General features: G+C 35.0%; 1 long non-coding RNA gene across 1 annotated transcript; it reads right to left on the bottom strand.

Moving 5' to 3' along the window:
• Window positions 1-16,885: 16,885 nt before the first annotated feature.
• On the bottom strand, window positions 16,886-17,591 carry LOC113473489. The gene is made up of 2 exons (XR_003395448.1): window positions 17,406-17,591; window positions 16,886-16,979 (listed from the first exon to the last, which is right to left on the bottom strand). It is a non-coding gene; the product is annotated as an uncharacterized LOC113473489 (long non-coding RNA).
• Window positions 17,592-19,273: the final 1,682 nt, after the last annotated feature.

The following is a 19,273-nucleotide window of genomic DNA, read 5'->3' as shown; positions in this document are numbered from 1 at the left end:
TGTTTGTTCTTTTTACCTTATCGATCTCTCTGTTTGTTCTTTTTACCTTATCGATCTCTCTGTTTGTTCTTTTTACCTTATCGATCTCTCTGTTTGTTCTTTTTACCTTATCGATCTCTCTGTTTGTTCTTTTTACCTTATCGATCTCTCTGTTTGTTCTTTTTACCTTATCGATCTCTCTGTTTGTTCTTTTTACCTTATCGATCTCTCTGTTTGTTCTTTTTACCTTATCGATCTCTCTGTTTGTTCTTTTTACCTTATCGATCTCTCTGTTTGTTCTTTTTACCTTATCGATCTCTCTGTTTGTTCTTTTTACCTTATCGATCTCTCTGTTTGTTCTTTTTACCTTATCGATCTCTCTGTTTGTTCTTTTTACCTTATCGATCTCTCTGTTTGTTCTTTTTACCTTATCGATCTCTCTGTTTGTTCTTTTTACCTTATCGATCTCTCTGTTTGTTCTTTTTACCTTATCGATCTCTCTGTTTGTTCTTTTTACCTTATCGATCTCTCTGTTTGTTCTTTTTACCTTATCGATCTCTCTGTTTGTTCTTTTTACCTTATCGATCTCTCTGTTTGTTCTTTTTACCTTATCGATCTCTCTGTTTGTTCTTTTTACCTTATCGATCTCTCTGTTTGTTCTTTTTACCTTATCGATCTCTCTGTTTGTTCTTTTTACCTTATCGATCTCTCTGTTTGTTCTTTTTACCTTATCGATCTCTCTGTTTGTTCTTTTTACCTTATCGATCTCTCTGTTTGTTCTTTTTACCTTATCGATCTCTCTGTTTGTTCTTTTTACCTTATCGATCTCTCTGTTTGTTCTTTTTACCTTATCGATCTCTCTGTTTGTTCTTTTTACCTTATCGATCTCTCTGTTTGTTCTTTTTACCTTATCGATCTCTCTGTTTGTTCTTTTTACCTTATCGATCTCTCTGTTTGTTCTTTTTACCTTATCGATCTCTCTGTTTGTTCTTTTTACCTTATCGATCTCTCTGTTTGTTCTTTTTACCTTATCGATCTCTCTGTTTGTTCTTTTTACCTTATCGATCTCTCTGTTTGTTCTTTTTACCTTATCGATCTCTCTGTTTGTTCTTTTTACCTTATCGATCTCTCTGTTTGTTCTTTTTACCTTATCGATCTCTCTGTTTGTTCTTTTTACCTTATCGATCTCTCTGTTTGTTCTTTTTACCTTATCGATCTCTCTGTTTGTTCTTTTTACCTTATCGATCTCTCTGTTTGTTCTTTTTACCTTATCGATCTCTCTGTTTGTTCTTTTTACCTTATCGATCTCTCTGTTTGTTCTTTTTACCTTATCGATCTCTCTGTTTGTTCTTTTTACCTTATCGATCTCTCTGTTTGTTCTTTTTACCTTATCGATCTCTCTGTTTGTTCTTTTTACCTTATCGATCTCTCTGTTTGTTCTTTTTACCTTATCGATCTCTCTGTTTGTTCTTTTTACCTTATCGATCTCTCTGTTTGTTCTTTTTACCTTATCGATCTCTCTGTTTGTTCTTTTTACCTTATCGATCTCTCTGTTTGTTCTTTTTACCTTATCGATCTCTCTGTTTGTTCTTTTTACCTTATCGATCTCTCTGTTTGTTCTTTTTACCTTATCGATCTCTCTGTTTGTTCTTTTTACCTTATCGATCTCTCTGTTTGTTCTTTTTACCTTATCGATCTCTCTGTTTGTTCTTTTTACCTTATCGATCTCTCTGTTTGTTCTTTTTACCTTATCGATCTCTCTGTTTGTTCTTTTTACCTTATCGATCTCTCTGTTTGTTCTTTTTACCTTATCGATCTCTCTGTTTGTTCTTTTTACCTTATCGATCTCTCTGTTTGTTCTTTTTACCTTATCGATCTCTCTGTTTGTTCTTTTTACCTTATCGATCTCTCTGTTTGTTCTTTTTACCTTATCGATCTCTCTGTTTGTTCTTTTTACCTTATCGATCTCTCTGTTTGTTCTTTTTACCTTATCGATCTCTCTGTTTGTTCTTTTTACCTTATCGATCTCTCTGTTTGTTCTTTTTACCTTATCGATCTCTCTGTTTGTTCTTTTTACCTTATCGATCTCTCTGTTTGTTCTTTTTACCTTATCGATCTCTCTGTTTGTTCTTTTTACCTTATCGATCTCTCTGTTTGTTCTTTTTACCTTATCGATCTCTCTGTTTGTTCTTTTTACCTTATCGATCTCTCTGTTTGTTCTTTTTACCTTATCGATCTCTCTGTTTGTTCTTTTTACCTTATCGATCTCTCTGTTTGTTCTTTTTACCTTATCGATCTCTCTGTTTGTTCTTTTTACCTTATCGATCTCTCTGTTTGTTCTTTTTACCTTATCGATCTCTCTGTTTGTTCTTTTTACCTTATCGATCTCTCTGTTTGTTCTTTTTACCTTATCGATCTCTCTGTTTGTTCTTTTTACCTTATCGATCTCTCTGTTTGTTCTTTTTACCTTATCGATCTCTCTGTTTGTTCTTTTTACCTTATCGATCTCTCTGTTTGTTCTTTTTACCTTATCGATCTCTCTGTTTGTTCTTTTTACCTTATCGATCTCTCTGTTTGTTCTTTTTACCTTATCGATCTCTCTGTTTGTTCTTTTTACCTTATCGATCTCTCTGTTTGTTCTTTTTACCTTATCGATCTCTCTGTTTGTTCTTTTTACCTTATCGATCTCTCTGTTTGTTCTTTTTACCTTATCGATCTCTCTGTTTGTTCTTTTTACCTTATCGATCTCTCTGTTTGTTCTTTTTACCTTATCGATCTCTCTGTTTGTTCTTTTTACCTTATCGATCTCTCTGTTTGTTCTTTTTACCTTATCGATCTCTCTGTTTGTTCTTTTTACCTTATCGATCTCTCTGTTTGTTCTTTTTACCTTATCGATCTCTCTGTTTGTTCTTTTTACCTTATCGATCTCTCTGTTTGTTCTTTTTACCTTATCGATCTCTCTGTTTGTTCTTTTTACCTTATCGATCTCTCTGTTTGTTCTTTTTACCTTATCGATCTCTCTGTTTGTTCTTTTTACCTTATCGATCTCTCTGTTTGTTCTTTTTACCTTATCGATCTCTCTGTTTGTTCTTTTTACCTTATCGATCTCTCTGTTTGTTCTTTTTACCTTATCGATCTCTCTGTTTGTTCTTTTTACCTTATCGATCTCTCTGTTTGTTCTTTTTACCTTATCGATCTCTCTGTTTGTTCTTTTTACCTTATCGATCTCTCTGTTTGTTCTTTTTACCTTATCGATCTCTCTGTTTGTTCTTTTTACCTTATCGATCTCTCTGTTTGTTCTTTTTACCTTATCGATCTCTCTGTTTGTTCTTTTTACCTTATCGATCTCTCTGTTTGTTCTTTTTACCTTATCGATCTCTCTGTTTGTTCTTTTTACCTTATCGATCTCTCTGTTTGTTCTTTTTACCTTATCGATCTCTCTGTTTGTTCTTTTTACCTTATCGATCTCTCTGTTTGTTCTTTTTACCTTATCGATCTCTCTGTTTGTTCTTTTTACCTTATCGATCTCTCTGTTTGTTCTTTTTACCTTATCGATCTCTCTGTTTGTTCTTTTTACCTTATCGATCTCTCTGTTTGTTCTTTTTACCTTATCGATCTCTCTGTTTGTTCTTTTTACCTTATCGATCTCTCTGTTTGTTCTTTTTACCTTATCGATCTCTCTGTTTGTTCTTTTTACCTTATCGATCTCTCTGTTTGTTCTTTTTACCTTATCGATCTCTCTGTTTGTTCTTTTTACCTTATCGATCTCTCTGTTTGTTCTTTTTACCTTATCGATCTCTCTGTTTGTTCTTTTTACCTTATCGATCTCTCTGTTTGTTCTTTTTACCTTATCGATCTCTCTGTTTGTTCTTTTTACCTTATCGATCTCTCTGTTTGTTCTTTTTACCTTATCGATCTCTCTGTTTGTTCTTTTTACCTTATCGATCTCTCTGTTTGTTCTTTTTACCTTATCGATCTCTCTGTTTGTTCTTTTTACCTTATCGATCTCTCTGTTTGTTCTTTTTACCTTATCGATCTCTCTGTTTGTTCTTTTTACCTTATCGATCTCTCTGTTTGTTCTTTTTACCTTATCGATCTCTCTGTTTGTTCTTTTTACCTTATCGATCTCTCTGTTTGTTCTTTTTACCTTATCGATCTCTCTGTTTGTTCTTTTTACCTTATCAATCTCTCTGTTTGTTCTTTTTACCTTATCGATCTCTCTGTTTGTTCGTTTTACCTTATCGGCCTCTCGGTTCGTTCGTTTTAAATGACCCACCCCTTTTTAATGCCATCACTGGATGGGCCATATTATGACCAAATTCCATTTGCCAATCCTAGGATCGATCAGAATCAAAAATCTCGAGCCCTTCAAAAGATAGAGGGAATGTTGCACAGGACTTTTGGGACATAGTGGTTAGGTAGTATCGGTACCTTCTTGGATACTTACCGCAATAATTCATTCATTTTTACAAGCAAGCTCTTCTTGAGTGATATCTCAGAGTTCATTTCTCCTTCATCCTCTTGTTTAACCGTCTTCTTCTCCTCCTCTCCTTCCTTCTCTTCCTCTTTGATTTTCTCCTTCTCTTCTTCCTCTTCTTTCACAACTTCATCTAGAGATACAATTTCTTCCTCTATAGATTTATCCAGACATTTGTCATCATCATCATCATCATCATTGGGATCAGTGTTTTTCTTCCCTAGTAGGGGACTGAGTTCAGTATGGTTCAGGGATAGACTGGTAGGAGTAGTGGTGGTAGTCGTGATGAATAGGTCTTCCACCTGAAAATTGACAGAGGGGAATTTGAATTGTGTTTTCTGCTGACATATATTGCTTTATTGAACGAATGAAGTAAGTTTAACATTTTAGGTAACTCGATAAATAACATTTCGGGAATCGAACCTGAAACCCTTGAATATAATCCCTAGGCTTAGGTCTGTACCTATTGTTCTAGTCTGGAGTAAGGTTGAATTCAGTCCTATCAACGCTAAGGATCAGGTAATGGAAAGTCAATAGATTGAGCGACCATAGACAATTGGTTAGCACTTTCACGTTTGATACCTTAAAAGAAATCAGAATAACACAAGACAAAAAACTGAGAGTTTGGAAACTGAAAGACCCAAGTAATATCAAAGAAGTATGGAGAGAATATTTCGAAAGACTGCTGAATATAGATAGCGAAGATCAACCTATAAGCAACAATAGTACAGAAACAGTAGAAGAGGAAGAATTCGAAATCACATGGAACGACATCAAATACGCCCTGAAACATGTTAAAACAGGAAAAGCCCCAGGAGTAGATGAGATAAGTGGTGAGCTAATCAAGTATGCAGGAATAGTGGGCAAGCACTGGCTATACATCCTTTTTAAACGAATATGGGACGAAAAACAAATACCCTCCGAGTGGAGAGAAGGAATAATCATACCCTTACATAAGAAAGGCGACAGGAAGAAATGTAGTAATTACAGAGGAATCACACTGACATCGCAAGTGGCTAAGCTATTCGAACGTATAATAGAAAGAAAAATAAGCTTATCGATCTCTCTGTTTGTTCTTTTTACCTTATCGATCTCTCTGTTTGTTCTTTTTACCTTATCGATCTCTCTGTTTGTTCTTTTTACCTTATCGATCTCTCTGTTTGTTCTTTTTACCTTATCGATCTCTCTGTTTGTTCTTTTTACCTTATCGATCTCTCTGTTTGTTCTTTTTACCTTATCGATCTCTCTGTTTGTTCTTTTTACCTTATCGATCTCTCTGTTTGTTCTTTTTACCTTATCGATCTCTCTGTTTGTTCTTTTTACCTTATCGATCTCTCTGTTTGTTCTTTTTACCTTATCGATCTCTCTGTTTGTTCTTTTTACCTTATCGATCTCTCTGTTTGTTCTTTTTACCTTATCGATCTCTCTGTTTGTTCTTTTTACCTTATCGATCTCTCTGTTTGTTCTTTTTACCTTATCGATCTCTCTGTTTGTTCTTTTTACCTTATCGATCTCTCTGTTTGTTCTTTTTACCTTATCGATCTCTCTGTTTGTTCTTTTTACCTTATCGATCTCTCTGTTTGTTCTTTTTACCTTATCGATCTCTCTGTTTGTTCTTTTTACCTTATCGATCTCTCTGTTTGTTCTTTTTACCTTATCGATCTCTCTGTTTGTTCTTTTTACCTTATCGATCTCTCTGTTTGTTCTTTTTACCTTATCGATCTCTCTGTTTGTTCTTTTTACCTTATCGATCTCTCTGTTTGTTCTTTTTACCTTATCGATCTCTCTGTTTGTTCTTTTTACCTTATCGATCTCTCTGTTTGTTCTTTTTACCTTATCGATCTCTCTGTTTGTTCTTTTTACCTTATCGATCTCTCTGTTTGTTCTTTTTACCTTATCGATCTCTCTGTTTGTTCTTTTTACCTTATCGATCTCTCTGTTTGTTCTTTTTACCTTATCGATCTCTCTGTTTGTTCTTTTTACCTTATCGATCTCTCTGTTTGTTCTTTTTACCTTATCGATCTCTCTGTTTGTTCTTTTTACCTTATCGATCTCTCTGTTTGTTCTTTTTACCTTATCGATCTCTCTGTTTGTTCTTTTTACCTTATCGATCTCTCTGTTTGTTCTTTTTACCTTATCGATCTCTCTGTTTGTTCTTTTTACCTTATCGATCTCTCTGTTTGTTCTTTTTACCTTATCGATCTCTCTGTTTGTTCTTTTTACCTTATCGATCTCTCTGTTTGTTCTTTTTACCTTATCGATCTCTCTGTTTGTTCTTTTTACCTTATCGATCTCTCTGTTTGTTCTTTTTACCTTATCGATCTCTCTGTTTGTTCTTTTTACCTTATCGATCTCTCTGTTTGTTCTTTTTACCTTATCGATCTCTCTGTTTGTTCTTTTTACCTTATCGATCTCTCTGTTTGTTCTTTTTACCTTATCGATCTCTCTGTTTGTTCTTTTTACCTTATCGATCTCTCTGTTTGTTCTTTTTACCTTATCGATCTCTCTGTTTGTTCTTTTTACCTTATCGATCTCTCTGTTTGTTCTTTTTACCTTATCGATCTCTCTGTTTGTTCTTTTTACCTTATCGATCTCTCTGTTTGTTCTTTTTACCTTATCGATCTCTCTGTTTGTTCTTTTTACCTTATCGATCTCTCTGTTTGTTCTTTTTACCTTATCGATCTCTCTGTTTGTTCTTTTTACCTTATCGATCTCTCTGTTTGTTCTTTTTACCTTATCGATCTCTCTGTTTGTTCTTTTTACCTTATCGATCTCTCTGTTTGTTCTTTTTACCTTATCGATCTCTCTGTTTGTTCTTTTTACCTTATCGATCTCTCTGTTTGTTCTTTTTACCTTATCGATCTCTCTGTTTGTTCTTTTTACCTTATCGATCTCTCTGTTTGTTCTTTTTACCTTATCGATCTCTCTGTTTGTTCTTTTTACCTTATCGATCTCTCTGTTTGTTCTTTTTACCTTATCGATCTCTCTGTTTGTTCTTTTTACCTTATCGATCTCTCTGTTTGTTCTTTTTACCTTATCGATCTCTCTGTTTGTTCTTTTTACCTTATCGATCTCTCTGTTTGTTCTTTTTACCTTATCGATCTCTCTGTTTGTTCTTTTTACCTTATCGATCTCTCTGTTTGTTCTTTTTACCTTATCGATCTCTCTGTTTGTTCTTTTTACCTTATCGATCTCTCTGTTTGTTCTTTTTACCTTATCGATCTCTCTGTTTGTTCTTTTTACCTTATCGATCTCTCTGTTTGTTCTTTTTACCTTATCGATCTCTCTGTTTGTTCTTTTTACCTTATCGATCTCTCTGTTTGTTCTTTTTACCTTATCGATCTCTCTGTTTGTTCTTTTTACCTTATCGATCTCTCTGTTTGTTCTTTTTACCTTATCGATCTCTCTGTTTGTTCTTTTTACCTTATCGATCTCTCTGTTTGTTCTTTTTACCTTATCGATCTCTCTGTTTGTTCTTTTTACCTTATCGATCTCTCTGTTTGTTCTTTTTACCTTATCGATCTCTCTGTTTGTTCTTTTTACCTTATCGATCTCTCTGTTTGTTCTTTTTACCTTATCGATCTCTCTGTTTGTTCTTTTTACCTTATCGATCTCTCTGTTTGTTCTTTTTACCTTATCGATCTCTCTGTTTGTTCTTTTTACCTTATCGATCTCTCTGTTTGTTCTTTTTACCTTATCGATCTCTCTGTTTGTTCTTTTTACCTTATCGATCTCTCTGTTTGTTCTTTTTACCTTATCGATCTCTCTGTTTGTTCTTTTTACCTTATCGATCTCTCTGTTTGTTCTTTTTACCTTATCGATCTCTCTGTTTGTTCTTTTTACCTTATCGATCTCTCTGTTTGTTCTTTTTACCTTATCGATCTCTCTGTTTGTTCTTTTTACCTTATCGATCTCTCTGTTTGTTCTTTTTACCTTATCGATCTCTCTGTTTGTTCTTTTTACCTTATCGATCTCTCTGTTTGTTCTTTTTACCTTATCGATCTCTCTGTTTGTTCTTTTTACCTTATCGATCTCTCTGTTTGTTCTTTTTACCTTATCGATCTCTCTGTTTGTTCTTTTTACCTTATCGATCTCTCTGTTTGTTCTTTTTACCTTATCGATCTCTCTGTTTGTTCTTTTTACCTTATCGATCTCTCTGTTTGTTCTTTTTACCTTATCGATCTCTCTGTTTGTTCTTTTTACCTTATCGATCTCTCTGTTTGTTCTTTTTACCTTATCGATCTCTCTGTTTGTTCTTTTTACCTTATCGATCTCTCTGTTTGTTCTTTTTACCTTATCGATCTCTCTGTTTGTTCTTTTTACCTTATCGATCTCTCTGTTTGTTCTTTTTACCTTATCGATCTCTCTGTTTGTTCTTTTTACCTTATCGATCTCTCTGTTTGTTCTTTTTACCTTATCGATCTCTCTGTTTGTTCTTTTTACCTTATCGATCTCTCTGTTTGTTCTTTTTACCTTATCGATCTCTCTGTTTGTTCTTTTTACCTTATCGATCTCTCTGTTTGTTCTTTTTACCTTATCGATCTCTCTGTTTGTTCTTTTTACCTTATCGATCTCTCTGTTTGTTCTTTTTACCTTATCGATCTCTCTGTTTGTTCTTTTTACCTTATCGATCTCTCTGTTTGTTCTTTTTACCTTATCGATCTCTCTGTTTGTTCTTTTTACCTTATCGATCTCTCTGTTTGTTCTTTTTACCTTATCGATCTCTCTGTTTGTTCTTTTTACCTTATCGATCTCTCTGTTTGTTCTTTTTACCTTATCGATCTCTCTGTTTGTTCTTTTTACCTTATCGATCTCTCTGTTTGTTCTTTTTACCTTATCGATCTCTCTGTTTGTTCTTTTTACCTTATCGATCTCTCTGTTTGTTCTTTTTACCTTATCGATCTCTCTGTTTGTTCTTTTTACCTTATCGATCTCTCTGTTTGTTCTTTTTACCTTATCGATCTCTCTGTTTGTTCTTTTTACCTTATCGATCTCTCTGTTTGTTCTTTTTACCTTATCGATCTCTCTGTTTGTTCTTTTTACCTTATCGATCTCTCTGTTTGTTCTTTTTACCTTATCGATCTCTCTGTTTGTTCTTTTTACCTTATCGATCTCTCTGTTTGTTCTTTTTACCTTATCGATCTCTCTGTTTGTTCTTTTTACCTTATCGATCTCTCTGTTTGTTCTTTTTACCTTATCGATCTCTCTGTTTGTTCTTTTTACCTTATCGATCTCTCTGTTTGTTCTTTTTACCTTATCGATCTCTCTGTTTGTTCTTTTTACCTTATCGATCTCTCTGTTTGTTCTTTTTACCTTATCGATCTCTCTGTTTGTTCTTTTTACCTTATCGATCTCTCTGTTTGTTCTTTTTACCTTATCGATCTCTCTGTTTGTTCTTTTTACCTTATCGATCTCTCTGTTTGTTCTTTTTACCTTATCGATCTCTCTGTTTGTTCTTTTTACCTTATCGATCTCTCTGTTTGTTCTTTTTACCTTATCGATCTCTCTGTTTGTTCTTTTTACCTTATCGATCTCTCTGTTTGTTCTTTTTACCTTATCGATCTCTCTGTTTGTTCTTTTTACCTTATCGATCTCTCTGTTTGTTCTTTTTACCTTATCGATCTCTCTGTTTGTTCTTTTTACCTTATCGATCTCTCTGTTTGTTCTTTTTACCTTATCGATCTCTCTGTTTGTTCTTTTTACCTTATCGATCTCTCTGTTTGTTCTTTTTACCTTATCGATCTCTCTGTTTGTTCTTTTTACCTTATCGATCTCTCTGTTTGTTCTTTTTACCTTATCGATCTCTCTGTTTGTTCTTTTTACCTTATCGATCTCTCTGTTTGTTCTTTTTACCTTATCGATCTCTCTGTTTGTTCTTTTTACCTTATCGATCTCTCTGTTTGTTCTTTTTACCTTATCGATCTCTCTGTTTGTTCTTTTTACCTTATCGATCTCTCTGTTTGTTCTTTTTACCTTATCGATCTCTCTGTTTGTTCTTTTTACCTTATCGATCTCTCTGTTTGTTCTTTTTACCTTATCGATCTCTCTGTTTGTTCTTTTTACCTTATCGATCTCTCTGTTTGTTCTTTTTACCTTATCGATCTCTCTGTTTGTTCTTTTTACCTTATCGATCTCTCTGTTTGTTCTTTTTACCTTATCGATCTCTCTGTTTGTTCTTTTTACCTTATCGATCTCTCTGTTTGTTCTTTTTACCTTATCGATCTCTCTGTTTGTTCTTTTTACCTTATCGATCTCTCTGTTTGTTCTTTTTACCTTATCGATCTCTCTGTTTGTTCTTTTTACCTTATCGATCTCTCTGTTTGTTCTTTTTACCTTATCGATCTCTCTGTTTGTTCTTTTTACCTTATCGATCTCTCTGTTTGTTCTTTTTACCTTATCGATCTCTCTGTTTGTTCTTTTTACCTTATCGATCTCTCTGTTTGTTCTTTTTACCTTATCGATCTCTCTGTTTGTTCTTTTTACCTTATCGATCTCTCTGTTTGTTCTTTTTACCTTATCGATCTCTCTGTTTGTTCTTTTTACCTTATCGATCTCTCTGTTTGTTCTTTTTACCTTATCGATCTCTCTGTTTGTTCTTTTTACCTTATCGATCTCTCTGTTTGTTCTTTTTACCTTATCGATCTCTCTGTTTGTTCTTTTTACCTTATCGATCTCTCTGTTTGTTCTTTTTACCTTATCGATCTCTCTGTTTGTTCTTTTTACCTTATCGATCTCTCTGTTTGTTCTTTTTACCTTATCGATCTCTCTGTTTGTTCTTTTTACCTTATCGATCTCTCTGTTTGTTCTTTTTACCTTATCGATCTCTCTGTTTGTTCTTTTTACCTTATCGATCTCTCTGTTTGTTCTTTTTACCTTATCGATCTCTCTGTTTGTTCTTTTTACCTTATCGATCTCTCTGTTTGTTCTTTTTACCTTATCGATCTCTCTGTTTGTTCTTTTTACCTTATCGATCTCTCTGTTTGTTCTTTTTACCTTATCGATCTCTCTGTTTGTTCTTTTTACCTTATCGATCTCTCTGTTTGTTCTTTTTACCTTATCGATCTCTCTGTTTGTTCTTTTTACCTTATCGATCTCTCTGTTTGTTCTTTTTACCTTATCGATCTCTCTGTTTGTTCTTTTTACCTTATCGATCTCTCTGTTTGTTCTTTTTACCTTATCGATCTCTCTGTTTGTTCTTTTTACCTTATCGATCTCTCTGTTTGTTCTTTTTACCTTATCGATCTCTCTGTTTGTTCTTTTTACCTTATCGATCTCTCTGTTTGTTCTTTTTACCTTATCGATCTCTCTGTTTGTTCTTTTTACCTTATCGATCTCTCTGTTTGTTCTTTTTACCTTATCGATCTCTCTGTTTGTTCTTTTTACCTTATCGATCTCTCTGTTTGTTCTTTTTACCTTATCGATCTCTCTGTTTGTTCTTTTTACCTTATCGATCTCTCTGTTTGTTCTTTTTACCTTATCGATCTCTCTGTTTGTTCTTTTTACCTTATCGATCTCTCTGTTTGTTCTTTTTACCTTATCGATCTCTCTGTTTGTTCTTTTTACCTTATCGATCTCTCTGTTTGTTCTTTTTACCTTATCGATCTCTCTGTTTGTTCTTTTTACCTTATCGATCTCTCTGTTTGTTCTTTTTACCTTATCGATCTCTCTGTTTGTTCTTTTTACCTTATCGATCTCTCTGTTTGTTCTTTTTACCTTATCGATCTCTCTGTTTGTTCTTTTTACCTTATCGATCTCTCTGTTTGTTCTTTTTACCTTATCGATCTCTCTGTTTGTTCTTTTTACCTTATCGATCTCTCTGTTTGTTCTTTTTACCTTATCGATCTCTCTGTTTGTTCTTTTTACCTTATCGATCTCTCTGTTTGTTCTTTTTACCTTATCGATCTCTCTGTTTGTTCTTTTTACCTTATCGATCTCTCTGTTTGTTCTTTTTACCTTATCGATCTCTCTGTTTGTTCTTTTTACCTTATCGATCTCTCTGTTTGTTCTTTTTACCTTATCGATCTCTCTGTTTGTTCTTTTTACCTTATCGATCTCTCTGTTTGTTCTTTTTACCTTATCGATCTCTCTGTTTGTTCTTTTTACCTTATCGATCTCTCTGTTTGTTCTTTTTACCTTATCGATCTCTCTGTTTGTTCTTTTTACCTTATCGATCTCTCTGTTTGTTCTTTTTACCTTATCGATCTCTCTGTTTGTTCTTTTTACCTTATCGATCTCTCTGTTTGTTCTTTTTACCTTATCGATCTCTCTGTTTGTTCTTTTTACCTTATCGATCTCTCTGTTTGTTCTTTTTACCTTATCGATCTCTCTGTTTGTTCTTTTTACCTTATCGATCTCTCTGTTTGTTCTTTTTACCTTATCGATCTCTCTGTTTGTTCTTTTTACCTTATCGATCTCTCTGTTTGTTCTTTTTACCTTATCGATCTCTCTGTTTGTTCTTTTTACCTTATCGATCTCTCTGTTTGTTCTTTTTACCTTATCGATCTCTCTGTTTGTTCTTTTTACCTTATCGATCTCTCTGTTTGTTCTTTTTACCTTATCGATCTCTCTGTTTGTTCTTTTTACCTTATCGATCTCTCTGTTTGTTCTTTTTACCTTATCGATCTCTCTGTTTGTTCTTTTTACCTTATCGATCTCTCTGTTTGTTCTTTTTACCTTATCGATCTCTCTGTTTGTTCTTTTTACCTTATCGATCTCTCTGTTTGTTCTTTTTACCTTATCGATCTCTCTGTTTGTTCTTTTTACCTTATCGATCTCTCTGTTTGTTCTTTTTACCTTATCGATCTCTCTGTTTGTTCTTTTTACCTTATCGATCTCTCTGTTTGTTCTTTTTACCTTATCGATCTCTCTGTTTGTTCTTTTTACCTTATCGATCTCTCTGTTTGTTCTTTTTACCTTATCGATCTCTCTGTTTGTTCTTTTTACCTTATCGATCTCTCTGTTTGTTCTTTTTACCTTATCGATCTCTCTGTTTGTTCTTTTTACCTTATCGATCTCTCTGTTTGTTCTTTTTACCTTATCGATCTCTCTGTTTGTTCTTTTTACCTTATCGATCTCTCTGTTTGTTCTTTTTACCTTATCGATCTCTCTGTTTGTTCTTTTTACCTTATCGATCTCTCTGTTTGTTCTTTTTACCTTATCGATCTCTCTGTTTGTTCTTTTTACCTTATCGATCTCTCTGTTTGTTCTTTTTACCTTATCGATCTCTCTGTTTGTTCTTTTTACCTTATCGATCTCTCTGTTTGTTCTTTTTACCTTATCGATCTCTCTGTTTGTTCTTTTTACCTTATCGATCTCTCTGTTTGTTCTTTTTACCTTATCGATCTCTCTGTTTGTTCTTTTTACCTTATCGATCTCTCTGTTTGTTCTTTTTACCTTATCGATCTCTCTGTTTGTTCTTTTTACCTTATCGATCTCTCTGTTTGTTCTTTTTACCTTATCGATCTCTCTGTTTGTTCTTTTTACCTTATCAATCTCTCTGTTTGTTCTTTTTACCTTATCGATCTCTCTGTTTGTTCGTTTTACCTTATCGGCCTCTCGGTTCGTTCGTTTTAAATGACCCACCCCTTTTTAATGCCATCACTGGATGGGCCATATTATGACCAAATTCCATTTGCCAATCCTAGGATCGATCAGAATCAAAAATCTCGAGCCCTTCAAAAGATAGAGGGAATGTTGCACAGGACTTTTGGGACATAGTGGTTAGGTAGTATCGGTACCTTCTTGGATACTTACCGCAATAATTCATTCATTTTTACAAGCAAGCTCTTCTTGAGTGATATCTCAGAGTTCATTTCTCCTTCATCCTCTTGTTTAACCGTCTTCTTCTCCTCCTCTCCTTCCTTCTCTTCCTCTTTGATTTTCTCCTTCTCTTCTTCCTCTTCTTTCACAACTTCATCTAGAGATACAATTTCTTCCTCTATAGATTTATCCAGACATTTGTCATCATCATCATCATCATCATTGGGATCAGTGTTTTTCTTCCCTAGTAGGGGACTGAGTTCAGTATGGTTCAGGGATAGACTGGTAGGAGTAGTGGTGGTAGTCGTGATGAATAGGTCTTCCACCTGAAAATTGACAGAGGGGAATTTGAATTGTGTTTTCTGCTGACATATATTGCTTTATTGAACGAATGAAGTAAGTTTAACATTTTAGGTAACTCGATAAATAACATTTCGGGAATCGAACCTGAAACCCTTGAATATAATCCCTAGGCTTAGGTCTGTACCTATTGTTCTAGTCTGGAGTAAGGTTGAATTCAGTCCTATCAACGCTAAGGATCAGGTAATGGAAAGTCAATAGATTGAGCGACCATAGACAATTGGTTAGCACTTTCACGTTTGATACCTTAAAAGAAATCAGAATAACACAAGACAAAAAACTGAGAGTTTGGAAACTGAAAGACCCAAGCAATATCAAAGAAGTATGGAGAGAATATTTCGAAAGACTGCTGAATATAGATAGCGAAGATCAACCTATAAGCAACAATAGTACAGAAACAGTAGAAGAGGAAGAATTCGAAATCACATGGAACGACATCGAATACGCCCTGAAACATGTTAAAACAGGAAAAGCCCCAGGAGTAGATGAGATAAGTGGTGAGCTAATCAAGTATGCAGGAATAGTGGGCAAGCACTGGCTATACATCCTTTTTAAACGAATATGGGACGAAAAACAAATACCCTCCGAGTGGAGAGAAGGAATAATCATACCCTTACATAAGAAAGGCGACAGGAAGAAATGTAGTAATTACAGAGGAATCACACTGACATCGCAAGTGGCTAAGCTATTCGAACGTATAATAGAAAGAAAAATAAGACCCTTAATAGAACCACTGTTGGCGGAAGAACAATATGGCTTTAGAAGTGGAAGATCCACCATAGACCTGGTGTTTGCCATACGCCAGCTGATGGAGAAATACTTTGAGTATAACAAGGCACTCTGGCTTGGATTTTTAGATATAAAGAAATGTTTCGATTCCATCAATAGAGATAAAGTATGGGAGGCACTGAAGAGAAACAAGATAGAAAAGAACACCATAACCAGAATCCAAAACATGTATGACGGAATAACAAGCAAAGTAAAAACCCCCGTTGGCCTTACATCCAGTTTCCGAATAAACTCCGGTTTAAGACAAGGAGGAGTCCTCTCCCCTCTCCTGTTCATAATGACCATGAATGAGATACAACGAGAAGTAAAAGATCAAATAGGAGAAAATAACATGAACATCATGCTATTTGCAGATGACATCTGTATTTGGGGAGACTCGGCCGAAGCAGTGCAACAACAAATTGACAGCTGGGTAAACATTGCAGAAAAGTATGGCTTGAGATTTAGTGAAGAAAAAAGTGAGATACTAATTATGAGTAGAGAAGAAAATAGTCCTACAAACAACAACATAGAAATGTATGGGCAACAACTCCAAGTAACAGATAAGTTCAAATATCTTGGTAGTATACTGTCACAAAATGGAAAAATAGAAGAAGAAGTAACAAATAGAATAAAAGTAGCGGGAAACTTCTACTCGTCCATCAGAAGTATTATTTGGAATAAGCATGTCCCCACGAAATGTAAAAGAGAAATATACAAAACCTACTACATACCCATCCTAACATACGGCAGCGAAACCTGGACAGTACGAAAAAAGGAGGAAAGCAGAATACAGGCTGCCGAAATGAAATTTCTCAGAAGTATCCTAGGTAAGACAAGAAGGGATAGAATAAGGAACGAAGAGATCAGAAGAACAATAGGAGTGGAAAAACTACAGGAACGGATAGAACATCAAAGATTAAGATGGTTCGGACACATGAAGAGAATGGAAAACAATAGATTACCAAAGAAATTTTATGAATATCAACCAGAGGGAAAGAGACCAAAGGGTAGACCAAGGATGAGATACCAGGACATGATAAAAAAGGACTTAGAAGAGAGAGGAGTAAGTTGGGAAGATGTCGAGGAAAATGAACGATATAATGATAGGAGGTGGTGGCGAGGCTTCATTAATCGACCCAGTACATAGCTGGAACGATGTAGGATATGTATGTATGTAATATTATAAATAATATCAAACTTGATTTAATGTTTCAGTAAAATCGGGATCTTTTGGAACGCCATTGGCGGAATCAAAGGCATAAGCATTGTTATATTTTGAATTAGTTGTGGTGAAGCAAAGAGCCTTTTCTAATTTTCGGGTACATCATATTATAATCACTACCCCTTTGCAATTATTTCTTCTAATTTCTTGTTGAACCTTTTCATACTAGCCACCTATGAGCACCTTTAAACTTACTCAGTGTTGATTTGTTGATGTCTATACAATGAGTAGTGAATAACATACTATTGTTAATTCATTGGTTTTCATAAGATGAATAGCATGTAGCAAGTCATTGATTCATGAGATGTTATTGGAAATCTGTGGCAAAATCATAATCATCACCTCCATCTCCTCCAGATATGCTGAAGTTAATATTGTCCAATCCTGCACATAGGGTGGTTTGAAGTCGCTCTGGAACAATAAGAGAAATGAACATGTTAGAACTTACATACATACCTACATGATCTTACAAATTGTCTTGATTTAACTCTACTATTGTATGTTACCCCTGAGATTCGAACTGCAGTCCTTTCGGTTATAAATCCAATGCCTTGGCAAACTACATAATATACTACTGATACAGTTCGTTCTGTAGAATTTCTGCACATCAGTGTATTGAAATTGAAATGTAAAAGAAAGTCGGAAATAGACATTGCGCTTGCGTAACCAGGAGGAGTTTAGGATCCACTATGCATATGAATTTTAGGAAAGCACTTAAAGGAATTCTTCATCATTAAGGTAGGACTGTGCATTCGGCCGTTAGTATTCTGTCTACTGCAATTTCCTTTCATAAAGGAGAGAAAAAGAATAGTTTTCTCTTATCATCTTTTACTTTACCTTTTCTCGCTTCTTTCTTTCTATTCTTCTTGTTGTTTTCCTTCTGTAGTCTCTTCAGTTGTACAACTCCAGGTTGCAGTACTATCTTCTCTTCAGCATCTTTATTTCCCTTCTTGGTTTTCCTCCAGCGGAGTTTACCCTTCTTTTTTGTATCTTGCGTGGCGTCAATCTGAACAGCATCCTAGAAACAGAACAACAAACTAGCGTTAAATAACAGCTAACTGTAATGACTGGACCTCGTGTAAACACCACTGGCGTCCAGTAAAATTCCAGATCAGTTGGTCATAAAATTTGTTCCTATTTTTAGTAGTAGTGTAATCAGGGCCCGCCCTGCTACACTAGGCGGTGAGGATGGAACTTCGCATTGTGACAAACCCCGTACCAGAGTACATGCCATAGTGTCTATAGCATGTCTTCTCCGTAAAACAGGTTGAAAAATAAATAAGCCATCGGGTTCTGCCATTTCTTATGGTATTTTTATTGTTCGGCCCCGGGCAGGGAGGCCCTTAAAAAGTCTAGAACCATATTCCTTTTAGTTATAAATACATGTAATGGATAAATAAATTATAAGTCAAATAATAATAAGAATAAACTAAAAACCTAAAAGAAAGTACATTACTAAATTTTTAGTGTCTGATCTCGGGCAAGAGGGAAATAAGGGTTATGGATCCGGTGGCGTAGGTAAATAACGCGAACGAGCCGGAGGATCTCGCATCAAATTGTATCTACTGCGATTTTGGCCAGAATTTACTAGTCGACTTCACATAGATTTTGAAAGAGCTGAAACTCAAGTATCCAGCAGCGCTGGTTTAAAGCTCTAGTCTCGAGTAAACACACTCTTTTACACCTTTTTTTTTTAGGGGGTTGGTCAAAAAACCAAAAAACTCGAAATACGCAAAAGACCTTTTTTAAACGTGGTGGCTAAAAGCACAGGACGCATTTTTCTGGAATTAAACCTCATATATCAACTGGTCCAACCATATTCAGGAAGACATACCCACTAGTCGTACTTGGCCGCTGCTCATGCTAGTGTGCGATTCGACTTTCGATGTTAACAATGGGGCAATACATCCGATGGGTATATAATGTCTCTGAAAACAGGTTGAAAATGAATAAGACATGTATTGCCCATTTTTTGACCTGTATTTATCTATTGTTGATTTTTATCCTTGTCTTAAATACCTGTTTGACTAGACCTAACAATGACCTGCGCGGTCAACACAAAATGTGCTCCAGGTCTAGTAATGTCAATTCGACATAAATTGGCGATCAACCAACAAGACAAAGATCCTACGACAAGTCTAACTGCGGAGCGCGTTCTATGTTCTTTTCTTCCCATTTGAGGCGACCTCCTTTGATTCCTTCCCTCTTGTTTCTACAGACTTCTCTTCTATTCATGAGTTTGGACCCAACCTGTTGACTTCTCGATGTCTTCCTTTTTGTTTGTTCTCTTATCTTTCTTTTCTTCGCTCTTTTTCCATTTCATTTTCTCCTATTCTTCTTTTGAATAGAAAAGCGAGAAATACTTTCCTTAAGTCATCTGTCCTTGTGTCTCGTGCGGCTTACTGTCAGGATGGATTACTACATTCTTAAGGAACCATTCCCCGAAAAGGATTTTAAGCTATACGTATCACCTAGATTTGAGGGGCCAATGCGTTCGCGTTACAGATAACAGGTTGACGAAAATGTAAAAATTAAAGTTATGTGATGCACGTCTTTTAAACCTTGTCTAACTGAAACTTACCGACATTTGCACAATTACTTTTACTTTTGACAGGATTTAAAAAAACGTAAGCCTCATAGGTATCGTTGATTTTTAGTTAGCTTTGACCAAGCTATCCTTCTCTTCTCTTGGTTTACTTCTCTTC

The sequence above is a fragment of the Diaphorina citri genome, unplaced genomic scaffold (assembly GCF_000475195.1).
Source record: "Diaphorina citri unplaced genomic scaffold, Diaci psyllid genome assembly version 1.1 scaffold35693, whole genome shotgun sequence".
NCBI classification, from domain to species: Eukaryota; Metazoa; Arthropoda; class Insecta; order Hemiptera; family Psyllidae; genus Diaphorina; species Diaphorina citri.
The sequence above is the reverse complement of the archived record's forward strand: the minus strand, read 5'-3'. Positions and strand labels throughout refer to the sequence as shown.